Here is a 20,874-nt window from a genome sequence, read left to right on the forward strand (position 1 = left end):
GTTGCTTATGTTTATGGAGGATGGACGTCTGAGCCAGGGTGCTGGCATGGTGAGGGAAGGGGCCTTTTTCAGGTGCAATATTTCCTTGTATCCTCACAGAGAGGAGAGGTGAGGGCTGCCTGTGAGTAGTGTCTTCTTTGACAGCGCTAATCCTAGTCATGAGGTCTCACCCTTGTGACCTAACCACCTCACACAAACCCCACTCTCTAACACCGTAACCCTGGGCATTAGGACTCCAAAATGGAAATTTTGGAGAGATACAACCATTCAGACAATTGCAACGGCCATCTTCTCCTTGCATCTTCGTGTTATTGTGAGTGGAAATCGGGTTTTTCCCCTCGATCATAAGGAAAGCATTCCAAAGACCCACACACAGGATATTGTGGTGTGGCAAAATGTTTTATCCATGTGGAGGTAAACCCCTGGGTTTCCAATATCCCATCTTTTTTTGTCCTGCCACGGAAAAAGTCCAGCCGTGTCCTCAGCAAGGCCAAAACAAAAGCCAGTGTCCAGAATGTCTGCTCTGTCTTAAAGCTCAGTCCTTCAAAGGAGGCAAGTGTCAATCCCCTTGGCAAAGCAATGCTGTAGCTTTCTGGTGAAGCAAACAGGCTTATGCTCCCCACTTTATTAAACTCAATGTCTAATTCCCTTAATTCTCTTTCCTTTATTAATAATTAGCTAACTACCTACAGTACCAATGTGGTCTTCTCTATGTGGGTGTTGGTGTCTTCATCTATTCTTTCTGAAAGACACGTCATATTGGGTTAGGGCCATCCCTAATGACTACATTTTAACTTAGTTATCTCTTTAATAACTCTATCTCTAAATACAGTTACATTATGAGATACGGAGGGTTAGGATTTTAACATATGAATTTGGGGTGGGGGCACAATTCAGTTCAGAGCATTAACCAAAGGTCAGTTAAATATTTATGACTTAAATGCTCTCACACTCCATTCCCAGTGTCTCTCTAGGGGAGATGATATATCCCAATCATAGTTCTCAGTATAAACTGATTTCCCAGTCTCACACAAGTTTTCATAAAGTGCAAAATGTTATTTTTGGTGTTTTTATAACATGTGATCAAATTTGATGTGTGTGGCAGCCTGAATGTGGCCAACATAGATATAAAAGCTGAGAGAATTAGTGAGGGTACCATTTTCCTTACAATTCATACAAGTCCAACTTGTTATTGCAACCATAGCTAGATAGAAGCTAATAAGCACCCCATGGTTCAAGTTTTTAGAACTCTTTAGGATGAAAGTGAGGGGAAACAGAAGAGGGAAGAGTCAGAAAAGTCTGTAAATCAGAGTTTTGAGATATTAGATGTGGACAGCACAGTAAAGAAGAATACGGTGTGAAGCAACTGGAAAAGGTGGACAGATACGAGGAGGAAGTCCAGCCTATACTGTGTGGTTCATTCATTGCTTAGGAGTAAAGAAGGGTCAAAGAAACTTATGACCCTTCAAAGGATAAGACATTCAAATTATCCTTGATGTAACAATATTTTCTTTGAGGTATTGTAAGAAGTAGTATAGAAGTAGTATATTCGAGCAAGATTTGTCTTTTTTTCAGGTTTAATTGCCGCCTTCCAGAGAAGGGTGAAGGCAATTAATTTTATGAGGAGAGCACCCCTTGCATGGGCGGGGAATTCCATTTGCATTTTGTTTCCAGTGGTATTTATCAAAATATTTTTAAGTGGTAGATAATATGAATACCCATACAATTTAAAATTTGATTTGCATTTAAATCTCTCTCTGCACAGACATGCATACACAATCAATACTGTTTCTCAAGTGATAACATTTAGTGGAAACTGTTAAACTATTCAAAAATACTCCAGATTTTCTTTTCTTTTCTCTTCTTTTTTTCATAAATGTTTGCTGGTTTTCATTCTTCCATTTTTTAACACATCCATCCCTGTATAAAACACAATGCACATGTCTGAAACTCAATTTTTCCTAGGGAGTAACAAATTTCTTCCGCTAACTTCTCCCTTCAGTAACAGACATAGGTGCCTTTTAGTTCCAATATGTGGAGACTTACTTGTAACGTTAATGATTTAGTGCATTAATGGTAGAACAAAAGCGTGTTCTACTGTCTGTTGAGCTGAAGCAATTGCATAAAACCATTACAATACTAACAATAATGTCTAAGATTTTATATATCCCCTATCTTTATTATGAATTATCACAAAATTATTAGTCCTTGTGTCTCAGGGGTTTACCTCCACATGAATAAATGTCAATATATAAGAATGTCACATTTAATTAGACCCCAAACAACAACATGTAAAGCAAATAAACTGAGCAGTCGCGGATATTGGTTATTGCGCTGCCTTAAATCCTGGAGAGCCTTTACTATATTGATCGTAGTTTCTGGATCATGAGAATCCTGGGGGTTTTCTGGTGAAATTCCATGGCAGCAGAAGAGGCAGGTGGTACTTAGGATAGTGGCTCTCCCAACAATTCTGGACGGTTTTGGATATTTTAACATCTAATAACATGACTATTTTAATACCTCATGATGTCAACACTAGACAGTGTACTGTCCAATACCATCAGCGTCCTGGCTACAAATGAACTGTGACTACACTCTAAAGTGTTAAATTTTTCCTGAATGAATATGAAACCGATGAAAGGAAAGAAATGAGAGCAGGGTTTTTATGGACTGAGGTCAATGACTTGTAGCTAATACTCTGAACATTTCCAGGATGAAAGAGAAAAGAGGGAAGATTTAGAATGAGAAGAGGGATCCAAGAATGAGATGCTGGACAGAAGGTGCCAATGAATCAAGAGGATGGCATTATTCGCAAGCTTAGCATTTGTGTTTGTTATGTACATTGCCAGCTGGTAATTCAGTCTCCACATCAGAGGTAACTTCCTATACCATTTGTGCCCAGGAACCAAGTCAGACAAATATTCAGATGTCAGTTGAAAGAAAAATTCCCAATGGAATAATCAAACCCTTTTTTTTTGTCACACTGGTGGAAATTTCACATTTCTGCATCTAGACCTCTCACCAAAGAGAAAGTAAAGTTTAGCTTCTGTTGCTGACCTACCTATAACAACAGTGCAGCATAAAAATCACTGGAGAACAATAAAAACAATTATTCTCATTTTGTGAATGAAAAAAATATTTAGGACAATAGTAAAAAAATGCTATGAAGTAATCATAGCTGTATAAATGCATGAAGTTGAGAAAATGTAGACTAAAAAAGTTGAACTATCAAATAGAGAACTTAGAATTTAAGTATTGCATGATATCAACATTCATTCTTTTAACTACTACTCTGTAATGACTTGGAAGAATAATGAATCACGACATAAACTCCTTGAAAAGAATTATGTAAATATCTCAAGGACTTTGCACAATGCTTATACATTTATATCAATAAGTGTATAAGTGAAAATATATCAGTTTAATAGTAAAGTAATAACAATAGCAGACTCTACAATTTATAGAATGTTCATAAATTTTTTACAAAGGCTTTTATATTCGTTATCATGTTTGATTCTAAGAATACCCAGTACATTGCATTGTATCCTATTTCACAGATGAGACAAATGAGAACTGAAGAAGGAAACAAGGTTGCCCCAGAGCAAGGGGGTGATGCCAAGATTTGGACATGTCTTGCTTCAAATTCCATTCTTTTTCCACCATGTTTAACACAACTACAAAAATAGGGTAAAAACTCAGTAAAACCCTTTCTGAATTGTGAGGTTTTCAAAATGAAGTAAGAACATTTTATTGGAAAAATTAATTAAATGTGTTTTGTTTGGTGTTGGCAAAGTTATACTAAGAGGCTGATTTTGTCTTTGTCAGCCATTTATTTACCACAGGTTCACTGTGGGGATTATAATAATTTTACAAGCCAATAGCATGCAAGAGAATAGAACATATTCCAAACAAATGACAGATTAATCATACTGTTTAAGGCAAGGGGAGATAAAAAGAATAATGTCCAAGTGCAAACAGATGTACCTTTTTATGTGCGTTTGTTTTCTCGGGAGAGAGGGCTTAACCTAATGTGAGCTGACTTTCAGCTGCCAGCACAGCAGAGAAAGCCCCTTGTAGCAAGAGCGGTTTTCTAAAGAACAAAAGCTCCAGTGCTGGCAAGCAGGCAAGTCTGCTCGCAGGTTACCACTCCAGGGACCTTTGCAAAGTGAGCACCACTGCTGACCAAAGAGTCACCTTGGTCACGAAGGAGCGAGGATCTTCAGATCTTCAGAGAGCTATTTAAGTCAGCAAAGTGTGCCTCTCCCAGATCAAAACTCTGGGACCGTCCTCATAAACTTGGAGTATTGAGTGTCTACATGTCCCTCTGCATAGCTGCTTCTGCACGTGTTTTTACTGATAAGCCCCTAGCAGTGTTCTTCATCGACTGAGACGCTTGAGCGCCTCGGAATCAGCAACAGATGTGGCAGGCTGACATTCTGACACAACTTCCTCCGTGCTTATATCCAAACAACTTACCTCTGAAAGCAGTTTATTTATTTGTCCTAAACAAGTGGACTAAAGCAACCTCGCTGAAGTCATAAAAATGTAGACTTGAAATCATATTAAAACAACACATGAAAAATTGTATATTTTAATGATTTTATTGTATAAATTCATGTTACAAATACTTGAAAAAATACATAAGGCAATTTAAAAAACCCAGATCATGTTCAGATACTCAGCTCTGCTGCTTAGTGAGAAGCGCTTCAATGATTTTTAAAGTAAACAGTTACTGTAAAATGTTTGCTTTGAAAAGGGCATATTTTATTTTTACCAAGTCGGAAATTTTTGTCATTGTGTAGATTTTTATGTCATTTACTCTGTAGGAATGGAGTCAGGTTTATAGTTAAATCGATTTTTTTTTATATCTGTATGGGTTGGTATTGTAAATAGCAGAGAAGTTTGAAAGAACAATAAATTGACATCAAGTCAGAGTCTAAACACTTGGTGCTTAGTGGTATCTGTTTTAAAGTCTAAATCTACTTCTTTGCCAGCTAATAGCTTCCCCTGAGCAGCCCTGGGAAACAAAGCCTACTGGGTGTTTGCGTGCATTTACGGATTGTTTCATTCATTAGCTCTGCAGGTGTTTTCCCTCAAGATACTTTCTTGTTAACAACATTCCTTTTTTTTTTTTTTTTTTTTGCAAGGGGATATTTTAAACATGAGGGTAAGGGGATAACAATCCTAGAAGAGGCAGAATAAGTTTATTATAATGTGCTCAACTCTGTAGTTAACCTAATTTTCAAAATGTCAAATTTAATGATATGACATCAGCCTAGAGTAGATTTGGGGAAGAGAAAGAATTATTTTCTGGTTGCAAAATAGACTGAAATTATAACATTTACATACATATGTGGTAAATGTGAGAATTAGCTTGGCTGTGGTATATAAAGCATTTGGTTTAATAAAGGTATTTGGAAATTCTGCATTTGGCCCTATTTTCTCCATTTTAACTTACTTCACTTAGTGCGTGAGTATCCATCAGTCCAAAGGACATTTCTTTACTCTCCTAAAACAGCAAGAGTATTTAATTATGGAGCATAACATCATATAATTATTGGCTGTCACCATAAATTGAATTGTTCCTATATTATGTCTTTGGATCCCATGAATTCATAAGAGTGCCTGAAAATTCTCTGTGCTAATAGGAACAGAGCCAAACAAGACAGCAGATGTGAGCCTGTTGATCTTAAACAAAGAGCAAGATATTTCTCCAGCAAAAATGGGTATATCCCACAACCACAAAGAACTGCAATTTCAAACATTCATTCTAATGGTGAACTACACTCAAGTCCACAGAAACAAAGTAGAGAAACCCTCTTTTATTGATTTGGGAAAGGATGCTATAAACAAGGAGTCATTGGAGGAAAATGAAAGTTTGAAGTATAGTAACTTCTTTGTCTAAGTTATGGTAATCTCCCATTGGCTGAGCTGTTACTGGGCAAAGAGGAGCCTTTGCATCCTCCTGCTGAGGCTGAAAAGCAGGATCATCCTGTGGGAGTTGCAGATGCCTTGGTGTCTGTAGTGTGTGTTGAGTGATGAGTGCTTGACAGTTCTTTCTTATAGCCCTGGACTCCATTTTATCTTATGTATTTATTTATTTTTTAAATTTATTTATGTGTGTTAATTTTATTGAATTTATTGGGGTGATTGATTAATAAAATTATATAGCTTTCAGGTGTACAATTCTGTCCTACATCATCTGCATATTGTATTATGTCTTTACCATCTCAATCAAGTCTCCTTCCATCATTATTTATTCCCTCCAGACTCCACTTTAAATGAGATTTCTATTCATTAATTTTCACAAACTTAACTATGGAGACTCATATTACATAGAGAATTCAGGATGAAAATGACCGTAGATATTTTAGATATAACTGAAAGTAAGCACTGGACGCACAAGCTCTAAAACAGCCTACTCCATTTATTTTCATCTGTGTAATTCCATGTCCATTTCTCTCTCCTTTTCTCTTTCCTTTTTAGTGAACATATATGCTGTTCTGCATTATCCCAGATGTTTTGCTAAATTCAGGGAATGCAATTAATTCAAACATGCCTACTCAGGGAATTGCTTATGACAATTCAAGACAATAAAAACAACGTACAACATTCTATGCAAACAAATGTGGTACGATATTGTGGTTTATAGTAAGAAAAATATATTTGTTCTTTGTCCTCCTTTCTGGCACAGAACCATTAAATCTCTTGGTTTCCTAAGTAATGAAAACCCTAAAGGTATCTCTTTTTTTTTAATGTTGATAAGGTGACTTTAGGATCTCACGTAGGGATGGGGACTAGTTGCCAGGGGAACCAATTTGGTGTTTAGAGGGTTGGGACTTTCAATTCTACCATCTGACCTCCAGAGAGGGGAGAGGAATTACAAGTCGAATCAGACACCAATGACTAGTGACTTGATCAACCATGTCATGTAATGAAGGGTCTATACAATCCCAGCAGTTTGGGTTTCAAAGAGCTTCTAGGTTCCTGAACTATGGAGGATGGTGGAGAATGACGTGTCTAGAGAAGGTATGAGTGTCCCCTTCCCTCATGCCTTGCCCCATGCATCTTTTTCATCTGGCTGTTTCTGAGTTATATCCTTTTATAACAAACTGGTGATCTGGTAAATAAAATGTTTCTCTGAGTTCTGTGAGCTGCTCTAGCAAATTAATCAAGAGGAATGACAGGGTTGTGGAAACTCGTGATTTATAACCAGTCCATCAAAACAGGTGATGACCTGAGCTTACTATGTTATCAGAAGGTGCGGGCCTGGGTAGTGTTATTAGAATGAACCATCAACGTGTGGAATCTGAGTCTATCTTCAGGTAAATAGTTGAATTTTCAGACACCCTGTTGGTTTCCCAGAATTGCTTAGTGGTACATGGAGAATCTCTCCCCCCAACCAAAACATATTGGAGTTGAGTTCAGACACACTATCATCTGCATATAAGTATCCATCTTAGTGAGAAATGTTTACGAAATTCTTAGTTCGCTAAGAAAGGGAGCCATATAACAGAGAGATGGAAGTAAACGTAAAAAGAAGGAGGCATAAAAGCTTAAAGGAAATAGGGAAATATTACAGAGGTGGGAAAATGTACAATTTAAAAAGACCCCAATAAAATGCAAATCATATGTAATTAAAATTTAAGACAAATTGGGAATGTATATATGTAATGTCTTTCTGAAGAGCTTAAAAACAATTGGTTGTAAACAGAAATAAATACCAAAGTCCTTTAAGAATAGAGTAAGCTCAAAGTAACTTATTCTGGGAAATATAAAAAATGAAGAATTTAACACCAATTGCAAATGTCTCCATAATATAGCCTTGTAGATAAGGAGATCATTTGTTAGACATAATTTATTTATTTTTATTTAATTTCATTTTTAAACAAATCAATGACTCTTTTTAAATAGCTTCCTCTTTCAGAATATTTCAGAAAAAAATAACTCTGGATAATAGCTAGTGTGAGAATGAAACTCCAGTGGACATAGTAGTTGATATTCTGAAATTATCAATTGTGATTGTCTATTTCAAAAATCAGGGTAGGTTGTTAATAAGATAGAAGGATACCATATACTCATCACCTGTTAAGTTTTGCATTTTAAATCATCAATTTTATGTGTTGATATTATAAAAGTTAATTTTCTAAATAAAAGCTTAAAATTGGTGTTAATGTTCTGTGAAATGAAACCAATGAGAGCTTTTATTTCAAGACTCCACAACAGTGTTCCAGTTTGGGCATAGGGAAGAAATGCTGAAACAGGATTTGGTCAGCTGAGGTTCTGAAAGTTTTGGAGAAGAGTTGGTCAAGGTGGTGTTTGGAAGTGGAACGGTCTGGTCTTAGGTGTCGGTGGTCACTGTTTGGGTAACTGAATATTATCCAGAGGGGTGGAATACTAGTTAAAGATAACAATTATGTACCCAAGGTGATGAGAGAAAAAACTCTAGGGAAAAAGGAACTGCAGAGGCCACAGTGAAAAATTCTTGGTCCTACCATATCTTTCCCTTAATCATAATATTCTAGTATAGGTGTTACAAGTGTAATGTTTGCCTAGACACTTCATGTTTATTATTATGAATCCAAGCCTAGAAGAAATTTATATCCCTAATGCTAAATCTCTCTCAAGGCTTCCTTGTATATGTTGTGATTAAAAAATAGAAAGGAAACAATATTGAAGTTTTACACAAACATATTAAACTGAATCATGTTGGAGAACCTGTATCCTTCCAGTAGTAGATGTTGAATATCTCCATTGTTGCCCTAGGTCTCAACAGTCCCTACCCTGTTCCTTAATTCCGGGATGTCTAGGACTCTTGTTTATTTTGCTCTCATTGTCTAGTTTAAGGCAGATTCGGTTAGTTAAGATACTTTGGTCTCAAAGTCAGAAGCCTAAACCCAATCATCTGTAATTATAGCTGAACTGTGTTCCCTCAACATTCATCTATGGAAACTCTAATCCTTAAAACCTCAGACTATTAATGTGTTTGGAGGTGGAGCTTTTAAAAAGGTGAGAAAGGTAAAATTAGGTAATATGGGTGGTTCCTTATCTGGTATTACTGGTGTCTGTATTAGAAGAGGAATTTAAATACAGACAACACACAGACCAGGAGATAATCATGTGAAGACACAGAGTATGATTGATTATTTATGGAGAAAGACGTCCAGAGCCAAGGTGCAAAGGAGAAGTTGAAGAGAGTGTTTAACTATATGGTTTCTGTTAATACTATTAATAAATGGTAGTTTTTTTTAAATCCAAGGATATAGACAGGTTGCTGTCATTTTATTTCTCTCACCCACTGTGGGCATTTCCCCTGTAGGATTTATGCAGTTCTCAAGAGCGACACAAAGCCCCACAAGTGTTCATGTCTGGTGATTATCAGAGCTTTCTCTGTGTGAGTACATATTTTCAACCAAAAAGATAACTTCAGAGATAATCACTGGATAGTAAAATTAATCTAAATCATAGCAAATTCATCCAAGAAAACAAGGACAATTATCAGACAAAACTTTTAACACATACTTACATTCCTAAAATAAAATTTAAACATTTGATTTGTTTGCAGAAAATATATAGAGAAAATCTAATATGAACACTCAGATTCAAATTTATAATGGATGATGTGACAAAACCATTCGCCAGCTGCTACCTTACATTTCCACGGTTATTATGAATATCGGGGAAGAAATTTGATATTCTGGTCAGCATCTGATAATTCCTACCTCTGTAACATTTATGATTCAATAAAAAATCAAAATCCCAATAGATCAATAGATAAAGGCTTTCAAAGAGACATTTCATAGATTTAAATGCAAAAAAAGCTATAAAATGTGCTCAAACTTGGTTTTATAGAAGACATATAAAATATAATCTTCCCTAATTAATTGATAAAATTAAAACTCTCAACCATACATTACATTAATGATAGTGTTGAATAACAAATACATTGTAAACATTCTTGTTAGAATTCAGAGCGGTGCAGACATTTTGGGGAACAATTTGATAATATCTTTTCTTCTTAGCTGGTATGCAATACTTTCCATATTTTCTTAACTATTTTATCCCTCTCTCTTAATATTTCAGTGACCAGGGACCATTCCTTCCACCTCTTCCTTTTATTCACTTATTTTTTTGGTATTGCTCTCAAGTTATATGGCTTCAAATAATATGTACAGGCTGAGAATAAAACTTCTACCTCAACATCACTATTTTAATTTCTAATTGGTTTCTTCAATTAAATGTGTCTACAACTGATCTCCTATTCTCTTGCATGTCTATTCTCCAAACACTTTTTTTTTTTTTTTACCAGTTAGTGGCAATTACATAGCTTTCATTGATTAGGCCAAATTATTCAGGTTATCCATGACCTCTCTTTCTCTTTCCTCTCATGTTTAATGCATCCAGAAATCTTATAGGCTCTACCTTGAGAAAATGTTCAAGATCCGGTAACTCACCATCATGACTTCATCACCCTGGTCCAAGCCATCATTAATTATTTCTTTGCTAGATCATTATGATACTATTATAACTGGTGTCTCATTTCTTCTTTTGCTTGTGTACTGCCTATTTTCAAATGTGCAGCTGGAGTGAACCTGCAAAATGTGCTTGAGATGATGTCGATTTTCCACTCAAAACTTGTAATGGGTCCTTTTATCTACTGCAGTAATTGCCCACACTAACAATGCCCTGCTACCTTTTCTCCTAGTCTCCCAGTCTCTCTGACTTGCCTTGGTTTGCTCCACTGGCCTCCCTGCCATCTTGCAAAGATACTGAGATGTGTTCCTACCACAGGGCCCTAACATCTACTATTTCTTATGCTTGATTTACTGCTCCAAGTTATATCTCTGTGGTTTACTCCTCATTTCAGTCTTTCCCCAAGTGCCACATTCTTGTGAGCCAAACTGACCACATAATTGAAAATTTCAAGAGTTCAAAGTAGCGATCCCTGTCTCATTTTCCTTTCATGCTTTATCTTCCCCATAATATGTATTAACATCCAAATGCTATGTTACATGTTACTTTTTCTCATCTGTTTCTCTTCATCATAGCTTAACTCAATTTGGATTTTTGTCTTTGTTTTTATAGTTGTATCATTTGAACCAAGAACTGTGACCAACTCTTAGTAGGCAATCACTGAATATTTTTAATGATGGTATACATGCCTAATGTGTTGTAAGACAGGAATAACAGAAGTCCTAAGCCATAGACTTCTCATATTCAGAAAATTATTCTATTTTTAATTCTGAACTTTAAGTAGCATTATGCATAAAAATAGAAACTCTATTTTTAATATCTAAACTTTAAAGTAAAAAAAAAACAACCAGGCTGATATGAATCAAAATGAATCCAAACAACAGTTGGGATGACTCTGGGGAGAAAAATGATTTTTAAAAATCAAGTAAGAGTCAGTTTCTACACACACACCATCAAGATTCTAGCAAGATAAAATGTGATAAGAGAAGGAACATTAAGTGTTTACCACTGCCTATCTAGAGATTTGGCTGCCGCAACAAATAGGGAATAAATGATTTGTCCATGTTGCTTTGCCTGCATTTTTCTAACACAAGGCTGTTTGGATACCAGTATTTTGGACACAATATTTTGTTTAGAAACAAAATGTTATATTTATTAAAAAATGGAAGAACAAAAATGTAAAGTTAAAAATCTTCCCCATTGTTATTTTTTTAATGAAAAATTAGTTCCATCATAAAACTTCTATTACCCATTTAACTTAGTATTCTATATGGACAACAAATATATTTTTCATATATATCATCTAATGCAATTTAAAATAATATTGGTTTAGTTTATTTCCATATAAACATTATAATTATTTTCCAAAAATGTTGCAAAAATATCAGAATAATATTTTTGAATTATGCTTCAAATTCATTTTTCTTGATCAGTTTAGCCAATTTAAATTTGAAAATTAAGATTTGATTATTTCCTTAACATTTAATAAATAACAAATTTTATTGGATGACATTTTAGTCACTAAAAGTATTTTTGGAATTCACACTAGAAATATTTATTATCGATATGGTGCTGCTTTATATTAATTTATAATAAAATTGTGGGGAAGCTTCTTGAACTATAACCAGACTATTAATTTTTATTATGTAAATGTATAATCCCATTTATATCATTTATCACCAGTTACAATTTTTTTTTCAGTAGAAACAGCAGGAGAAAAACTGAAACAGAAGGATCAAAATATGCTGTGAGCAAAATTCAGAATCCAAATGAGTGATTCATAAATGGAGGGACAAAATCCTATTTTAAAAATGTAATGCCATTTTCAATGCAATGAGAATAGTATAGAAACATTAAGTGTTGGGATTAAATCATAGTGCAAAATATTTTTCTATTGTCACTAGAAAAATTAGTGGGCTAATTTTAACCCATCATGGATAGCTTTTCTGATTATTTTTTTCTCCTTAAATCATGTTAAATTGGCCAAATAATCTCATTTCAGTAAAATGCGGTGTTTAGTTCTTTAAACAGTCTGAATGTTTAGTTTAATCTTTCCTTCTCTTTAGAAAGGGCTCAGGGGCTCAGGGTGATGTAATCCCAAAACATGGGAAGGGGCACGAGGGCCTTTTCCCCACTTTTAACTGTACACTTTCTCCTGGATGAGCCAGCTCCTGTTTCTACCACCTCGGATTAGTGGCACAAGGATGAAGAAGGAGAAGAAACAGCAGTAAGTGCTTACTGACTAAAACAGTTTAAAACTGGCTTTTCAAACTCTCATCTAGATGAAATATAGAACTGATTTTTTAAATTTCAGGCAATATTTTTGTCCTCTTTGGAGGCACTTTGCACTGGGAATATTTCATTTGCTGGTGTCAGTAAGGCGCTGTCTTCACCCCTGTGTTTGTGCTTCACCCTCTGATACGCCCACAACCGCCAACAGCATTTTCAGCATTTCCACTGAATTTATTCGCCTCTCCACGTGCCTCTTTAGCAAAACCTCATATGATCTCCCACTGGTTGTTTCTCACATGTGTCCTGATATGTCCCCAAAGAGCCACATTTCCTCTGGTTTTCTTCAGCAGGGGAACATACTCATTCTTAAACTTTAAGATCTGCTTTCAGTTGTTAAATAATAACAATTATTAAGATCCAGTTGGATCTCTTAACACTGACGACAGTCATCTATCCTGTTTTCTCAGTGGACTATCTTAAGCTTCTATCTCTAGTTTTGACTTTGGAGGGAAATTTTTCTACTTCCAAAATTTTGGAGAGGGCAGTTCATAGAAAATCAGCATCTCTCTAAGTTCTCCAATACTTTCATTTATATCTTTAATATGAGTTACAGTTTTAAGACCGGTATAGCTGGTTCACAGTATATTGCTTTAAGACTTTCAGTTTTGCTTTGGTAAATGCCCATGGTATATCATGGTCATAACGGTATAACTTTATCCGCTGTCTTTCCCTAAACTTTCATTGAAAAATCCCCCCACTCTGTGTTTGTGTATGTGTGTATATAATCTATCATATATATAATATTAAAAATGGATTTGCACTCTCAGGTTTATTGCAGCATTACCCACAATAGCTAAGATATGGAAACAACCTAATGGAACATTATACAGCCACAAGAAATAAGGAAACCCTACCCAAAATCCAAGGATGATTTTGAGGGCGTTATGCTGAGTGAGATAAGTCGGACAGAGAAAGACAAATATTGTATAATATCCTTATATGTGGTATTTTAAAAAGCCACACTTGTAAAAACAGAGAGTAGAATGATGGTTACCAGGGACTGGGACAATGCAATTTAAGGGTAAATATAAGTTCTGGAGATCTAAGGCACAACAAAGTGATTATAGTAAAGAATACTGTGTTATAAACTTAAAAATTGCTAAAAGACTAGACCTTAAATTTCTCCCCCCCAAAAAACTTTATGTGACATGTCAGAGGTGTTAGTTAACAGTATGGCGGCAATCACACTGTGATATACAAATGTATCAAATCGAAATGCTGCACACCTTACATTCACTCAATGTTATATGTCAGTTATACCTCAGTGACAATTTAAAAACTAAATAAAAATTCTCATATCCATATTTCTGAAAATCTTTACAGTAAGAATTATAATTTCCTCTTTTACAAAGATAAAAAGACAATTCAGAGAAATTAATTAATTATGTTAAACTCCATAGTTAACAGGAGTCACAGCAGCTATTTGAAGCCAGAATTTCTACTATTTTTATAGCGTATATGCCGTGTTTTAGTAAAACAAGGCACTGCAATAGAGTTAAGTTCAGTATGTCTTGATATAATGTGTATATCTGTAAGCAAACACATGCATGCTGCCTCATTCTATATGTTTTATTCCCAACTAATCCTTGTGAGATTTTCCTACTGACATGGTTAATACACTGCATCCAATAATTGAAGACAGAGGACGTAGCAGCTCACTCTCATTTGCAGTGTTCATCAGCATGTTACTCTTTCTCTAACCAGATAAGCAATGTGTTTATACATTACAGCCTTTGGGATATGTGCCATTAATTACACATGCCCAGAGCTGACATGTGATTAATTAAAAGTAGGAGAGCTATTCTTCAGGTGACCAGAAAACTCCTTCCACTTGTCAACGTTTATCTCTTTCTCAAAATTGTGCCATCCCCAAAGATATAGTAAATAGTATTAAAAAAAGAAAGCTGATCCAGAAAATTTGACAGTCAAGATTCTAAATATATTTACAGGAACAATTCCAAAGCTATTTGACCAAACAAATAAAGAGTTAACAAAAGAGAAAACTATAGGTTAATTTTTCTCATAAATATTAAAGAAACAAAGTAACAGTATAAGCACTTTTTTATAGTTTGGTTTAGTTTAAAATATCATCAATAAAAAGTTTTTAAATTAAGGCTTATAGATGAGAAATTAAAACATTATTTTCATACCCAGTCAACTTTCAAAAATGCAATTTAAAGTCCCTTTTTAATTCCATCAATTTAAGGCATTCAGATTTTCCTCTATTTTGAGCCTCAGGGTTTTTAATCAATGAAAAGGAATCTTTGCTTCAGATTAGACTCAACTGCAACTATTTCTTTAAACTTGGACTCATAATCTTTGTATTTTTATTCTATACAGTTATTGTTTTACTATTGAAATTCCCCAATCATAATTATGAGATCAAGTTTTTTATAGAACTTTAAACTGTCAAAGACAAGTTGTCATTAATATCTACCTTCATATTTAATTTAAAAAATATATATGAAAATTTATCAAAACTGCTAAGTTGCTATTATTATTTTTCACTAATCACTCAGCTGAAGACTAACTTGATGCATGAATGGGTGCACTGATAAAGCTTCTGATCACCAGTTGTTCATAGCTGCAACCTTCTGAATCATCCAAATAGCTTTCATGGGGGAATGTTCAAGCTTAATGCAAAATTTGGTGCAGATCCATTGTTCTACTCGCTTAGTCATTTTGAAAGCCACAGCCACACAGTACACATGCTCACTCAATGGTGTCTACCACCCCCACAGACTAGTACAGTGAAGTCATTATTGTCCACGCATGTGCATGCTAATCCATTCTCCTTGGCAGTTAAGTTATATTAAGGGGAAAATATATTTATATTAAAAGCATATTACAACAAAAATTAGTAATAGCCATAACTTGCTTATTATATTCTCTGAGGTATTGACTCAGAATAGTAAGTTTAAAAATCAAATTAAGTATTGTTTAACTTTAAAATATCAGAGATTTGCAAACCAGTGGTTTTTAACCACCATTTCATCAGGATTTTGTGAGTTCTTCATTACTTCTTTGCCCACAAATAAGATCATGTTAAAGTAATTTTTTACTAAAATAAAGAAAAAAATTAACCTGCAATTAAAAATGATATGTTTTTCCAAATTAGGGAATGTGACCCAGAAGCAGAAACTACTATGACGGAAGAGCATCTCAAGCCCAATAGGAAAGATTTTCAGGTTCAGAAGCTCCACCCCAAATTTTTTTTGTTAGCGTGTTTCTAAAGTGCTTAAGATATTTGTAGAGATATTGAAACAGCTAGATCAATGTTGAGACATGTAATTAAACTAGATATAGAAATATTGGTATAGATAATAAGGTAGAAAAAAGAGTCTATGAGATACCTATGTCACCTTTCTTTGAATTTCCATTGTTTGGAAGGCAATCAAGTTGTATTGCTAATAGAAATTAAAAACATGTGACCCCAGGTAGACTGTGAGAGAGGCTGTGCCCAGTTCCCGGGACCAGCAGCTTCAGCTACGTGCTCCAGCCATTACTGCTCATGAGCAGCAATCAGAAATTCTAACGTGACTTTTTCTACTCTGTGCTTTGGACATATGTTCCTGTAACATATGCCCTACTCAAGAAACTCCAAATCCTTGTGATAAATTGACTTTCTGCACACATCTTTCAAACTTGGTTTTTGTTGCTTGCAACTGGGAATCTTGATTCCCACATGTCTGTATCTAATCTCATTTTCTGTATCAGGAATTTATAGAATTTAACATATTATCCAATTTTATGGAGCTGGTCAGCAGCAGAATCTAAATCCTAATCCAAGTACACCTGACCCTCATCCACTCTCATTAGTATGCTAAGTTATATCACACAGCAGAGCTAAACAAACTGAGAGATGCCTCCACCTAAATATATTAGCACTGTGCATCAGATAACTATAGCTGCTTTGAAGCCCTGTGAGGTAAACTTAGAGTGCGCACACATTTTAAAAAATGATACCACATCCTCTTTTTGTGATTTGGTTATGATTATGCTTGTTCTGCTGCTATCTTCTAGCTTTAAGCATGAATTTTGTAGTCATTATTTATATACAACTAAGCCCTCAGTGGTATCTCTGATTACCAGTTTTTGCTCCCCAAGCTGCTGTTACTGTTGAAATTCAGTGCAATCTTTTCTTATTTAAAAGCCATCTATTCATTATAACTAAGCCAGACTTTAGAACATGTACATGTTGTATAGATCCATAACCCAGTCTTTAGGTTGTTTCAAAATAGGGACACTACACAGAATCCTAGTTACTAAGGGACCAGACAGTACATGAAGATGAAACTTGGGTCCTGAGCTTAAGAAAGTGTAGAGATCACATAGCAGGAGCGGTGGGTGCAGAAGTAGATCTTGACACAACGTAGACAATCCAAACTAGAAGAAGGAAAACCTGGCATGCGGTGATTCATTGGTTCATTAAGTGGTAAGAAAACGAACATTGACTGATGATATCTCTAGGGCAATATCTTTGAGCCTAAAGCTAAGAAACTGGGAAAGTGAACATCTAAGAAACGAAGAAGTAATGCAGACTGTCAAGGCAAAAGGGGGCAGGAGATTAAGAGAAACAGCTAAAAGGACAATGGACAACAGACGCTGTGCTCTGGTAGCTGCACCAGAACTGTAGCTGCATTGCAGATGGGGTGGTTGCAGGAAGCCCCGGCAAATCTTCACTTTCAAGAACAAACGGCCCCATTCCGAATCAAACCTACAGGGCAAAGATACCACGTGAAGTCCAAAGAGGTTTCCAGGATTGACTCCAGCTTTTTTTTCTCTATGCCTCATCTTCCTCCTTCTCACTTTAATGAGGTATAATTGACAAACAAAATTGTAAGATATTTAAAATGTGTAATGTGATGCTTTGCTGTATGTATTGTGTAAGGAATTTTCCCCATTGAGTTAATTAACACATCCATCATCACTTAACAATCTCTCCCAGCCCTCTTTTCATTCATTGGCTTTGCTTCCATTGTGTTTTAAATTTGGCATCTCACTTCATAAGCTTTTTGCTCACTGGTTTGTCCTTATGTCAAACTTTATTTTCTACTTCAGGATCATTTCAAACCTTACAGTAATGAAACTGTCTAGCCTTGGTGAATTACTTCTCAAGTTTTTTCAGGGAGAGTCCTGGGGCTTTATTCCCTGTTGGCATGGCTACGAGGTTTACCCAGGCATGCTGGAGAGAAGGGGAAGAAAAAAGTGCTTGTTTTCTCCTTGTCTATCTTCTGAAGCTATAAATGCATGCCAGCAAATTCAGTTAGTAGTAGACAAGGAACAAGGCTCATTAATTTTATATGTAGAAAACAATGGCAACTTTATGTAATAATTTGCCTTAAAATTATAAACTTATGAGAGCAATTGTATACCTTACAACTCATCAATGTATAAGGTGACAAATCAGCTGTCAATTTTCACAAAGGTAGCCAAATCCCAAATGAACGTTGCTAAAGGTGAAAGTTTCAGTTGTCATGGCATTTAGAAGAGAAAGACTAGTGTTGAAGAAATAGTTTGCTGAAATTTGGAACTACTTAGAAAGTGCGGGGTACTATACATGTCCAGTATCACTTAGAATTTCTGCAAAAGATACTATCCTCTAATGATGGACTGTGCACAAGATCTCTGACCCTGTACTAAGTATTAATGCATTCCACTTCCTATAGTTGTGCTTGTGTTACAGAGCAGATGGGGGGTGGTGGTTCACAGTAAATTATTACAGAAAGGATTCCCCATTTCTGTCTCTGGAGGTTCCTCCCCCCTCACGCCCACCTGCTAGGTTCGAAATGCCCGCCGCCAGAGGAAAGACGTCTCTCAATGCCAGAGACTGGTGAAAAGGAAAGGAATTATTTATTTAAAAGTTACACAGACTTAGAGTAATGGCTTAATGTCTTCAATAAGATACTAAATTCCTCTAGAATACCCACAGATGCACAGTCCTTCCCTCTCCCTGTGCCCAGTCTGGGGTACCGTGTCTCAGGAAAAGAAGTAGAAGTCTGTGATTCAGACTCCTGGCACCATCAGCTGTGTGGCTGCTGCAATCTCCAGTTAATCCAAAGCCATGTGGCACCTTCTCATGGCCCACCAGCAAGAGTCCTTTCTCCCCTTTTCTTCTTGGCAAAGCCTCTCCTGCTGCCTAAGCCGCATGGCAAAAAGAAGCACCCCAAAACCACATAGTCCTCTACCTTTCCCCTCAGAACCGCGTGGTCCTCCTTCTTTCCCTATTCACTTCATCAGAACCGCATGGACCTCTACCTATCTACTTGCTTCAGAACCTCGTGGTTCCTTCCTTTTACTTCAGATACTCGTGGCCCTCACCCTTTCTCCTCAGAACTGCATGGTCTTCTCTATTTACTTCGCCAAAGCTGCATGATCCTCTCCTTCCCCCCGCAAACCTTGTGGTCCTCTCTCTCTATGGCTGCCGTGCCTAGGTTTAAATCCCAGTGCCCATCTTCCTTTGCAGCCCCATTTCCAACTCCTCCTACAACCAGTTATACCTGCCAGCATCCCTGTACTCTTCCAGCTTTACTGGGCTGCCATAGTAAGTCTGGGCAGGTGTGGCCCCATGGCATGGGGCCAATCTTCTCCAAGCTCTTACACAGGCCCTGTAACCAGGGGGAGTTGCTTCCCAGTCCCATCTTAGGTGGAATTTGTTCCCATCTCCCTGGCTCAAAGCATGGGCACAGCTATTTAACATATCTATGAAACCAGTTAAAGGTTATAGATATGTTAAATGACCATGCCAGGGGTTAACTGCAAAGCTTTTGCTATCCAAAACAGCTCTGAATGTCCCTGTTCCATGTGTTCCATCCCCCTGGCTCAGGCTTGTGGGGGTGAGGACATCCTACATACATTTTTCTAATATTTCCTGGACACCTTGAGTTCTGGACCCCATTACAAATCCCTTCTTGGGGCCCTCCTCTTGGCTGCACCCTGCTTCACTTGCATAAAAAGGCCTTATATAGCCCTGGCTCGTGTAGTTCAGTGGATTGAGCGTGGGCTACAAACCACAAAGGGTTGCCAGTTCGATTCCCAGTCAGGGCACATGCCTGGGTTGAGGGCCAAGTCCCCAGAGGGGCCACATGATAGGCAACCTCACAGTGATGTTTCTCTGCCTCTCTTTTCCCCTCCCTTACCCTCTCTCTAAAAAATAAATAAATAAATAATCTTTAAAACACTGTTATTCAAATTCAACTCCTTAAATTTTGGATAATATGGTTAACCATAACTTTAAAATAAGTGAATGAACAAAGCCAAAGTGGAGTAGGTTCATGGGTGGGAGGTGGGGAAGGGGGGGCATGGTGGCATGAAAATGGAGACAACCTACTTGAACAATAACAAAAATTTAAAAAAGTGAATGAAAATATTTTACACTAAGTGACATCACCTCCATTCCTCATTAGCAATTTTTGGGAATCATTTATAGATTATAATAGTAATTAATAGTAAAAAGCCTTGCCCTGACCAGTATAGTTCAGTTGGTTGGAACATAGTCCTGTACACTAAAAGGCTGCAGGTTTGATTCCTGGTGAGGGAATGCACCTAGGTTGTAGGTTCAATCCCCAGGCAGGGTGTGCATGAGAGGCAACCAATCAATGTTTCTCTCTCATATGGATCTCTCTCTCTCTCTCTCTCTCTCTCTCTAAAAGTCAGTGAATGTGTATTTTTTAGAAAGCATCTTGTAGGACATTTATGCTAATGTTAATATTGCATTGCTTCTGAGACAAATTCTACCCTATCAAATGTTAATTTGTTGCAGGGATAATCAACTTCTGTTCAATTAATTGAGTTCATTAGAAAACTATTGAAATTTTCATGAATGTTTCATATTTATTGAGTTCTGACATCTCATAAATATCACATTGTGCCATCTTCCGAGGTGGCTTCTTGTCACTAAATATAGAAAAGTGGTAAAAAGCCCTAAAATTATGTAAATTAGGAGCAGCATGAGGACTGTTTGGTCCAAGGCTATGCCAAGGGAACTTCAAAATTCAGGCTGCTACAGAAGAGCAAATTGGTTCAGAAAATCAAGTTGTGAAATTAAACTAAACAACTACACTCTAGAATGTCTAGAACTACATTCTCCAAATAGACACACACACACCA

The sequence above is a fragment of the Desmodus rotundus genome, chromosome 1, assembly GCF_022682495.2.
Source record: "Desmodus rotundus isolate HL8 chromosome 1, HLdesRot8A.1, whole genome shotgun sequence".
NCBI lineage: Eukaryota > Metazoa > Chordata > Mammalia > Chiroptera > Phyllostomidae > Desmodus > Desmodus rotundus.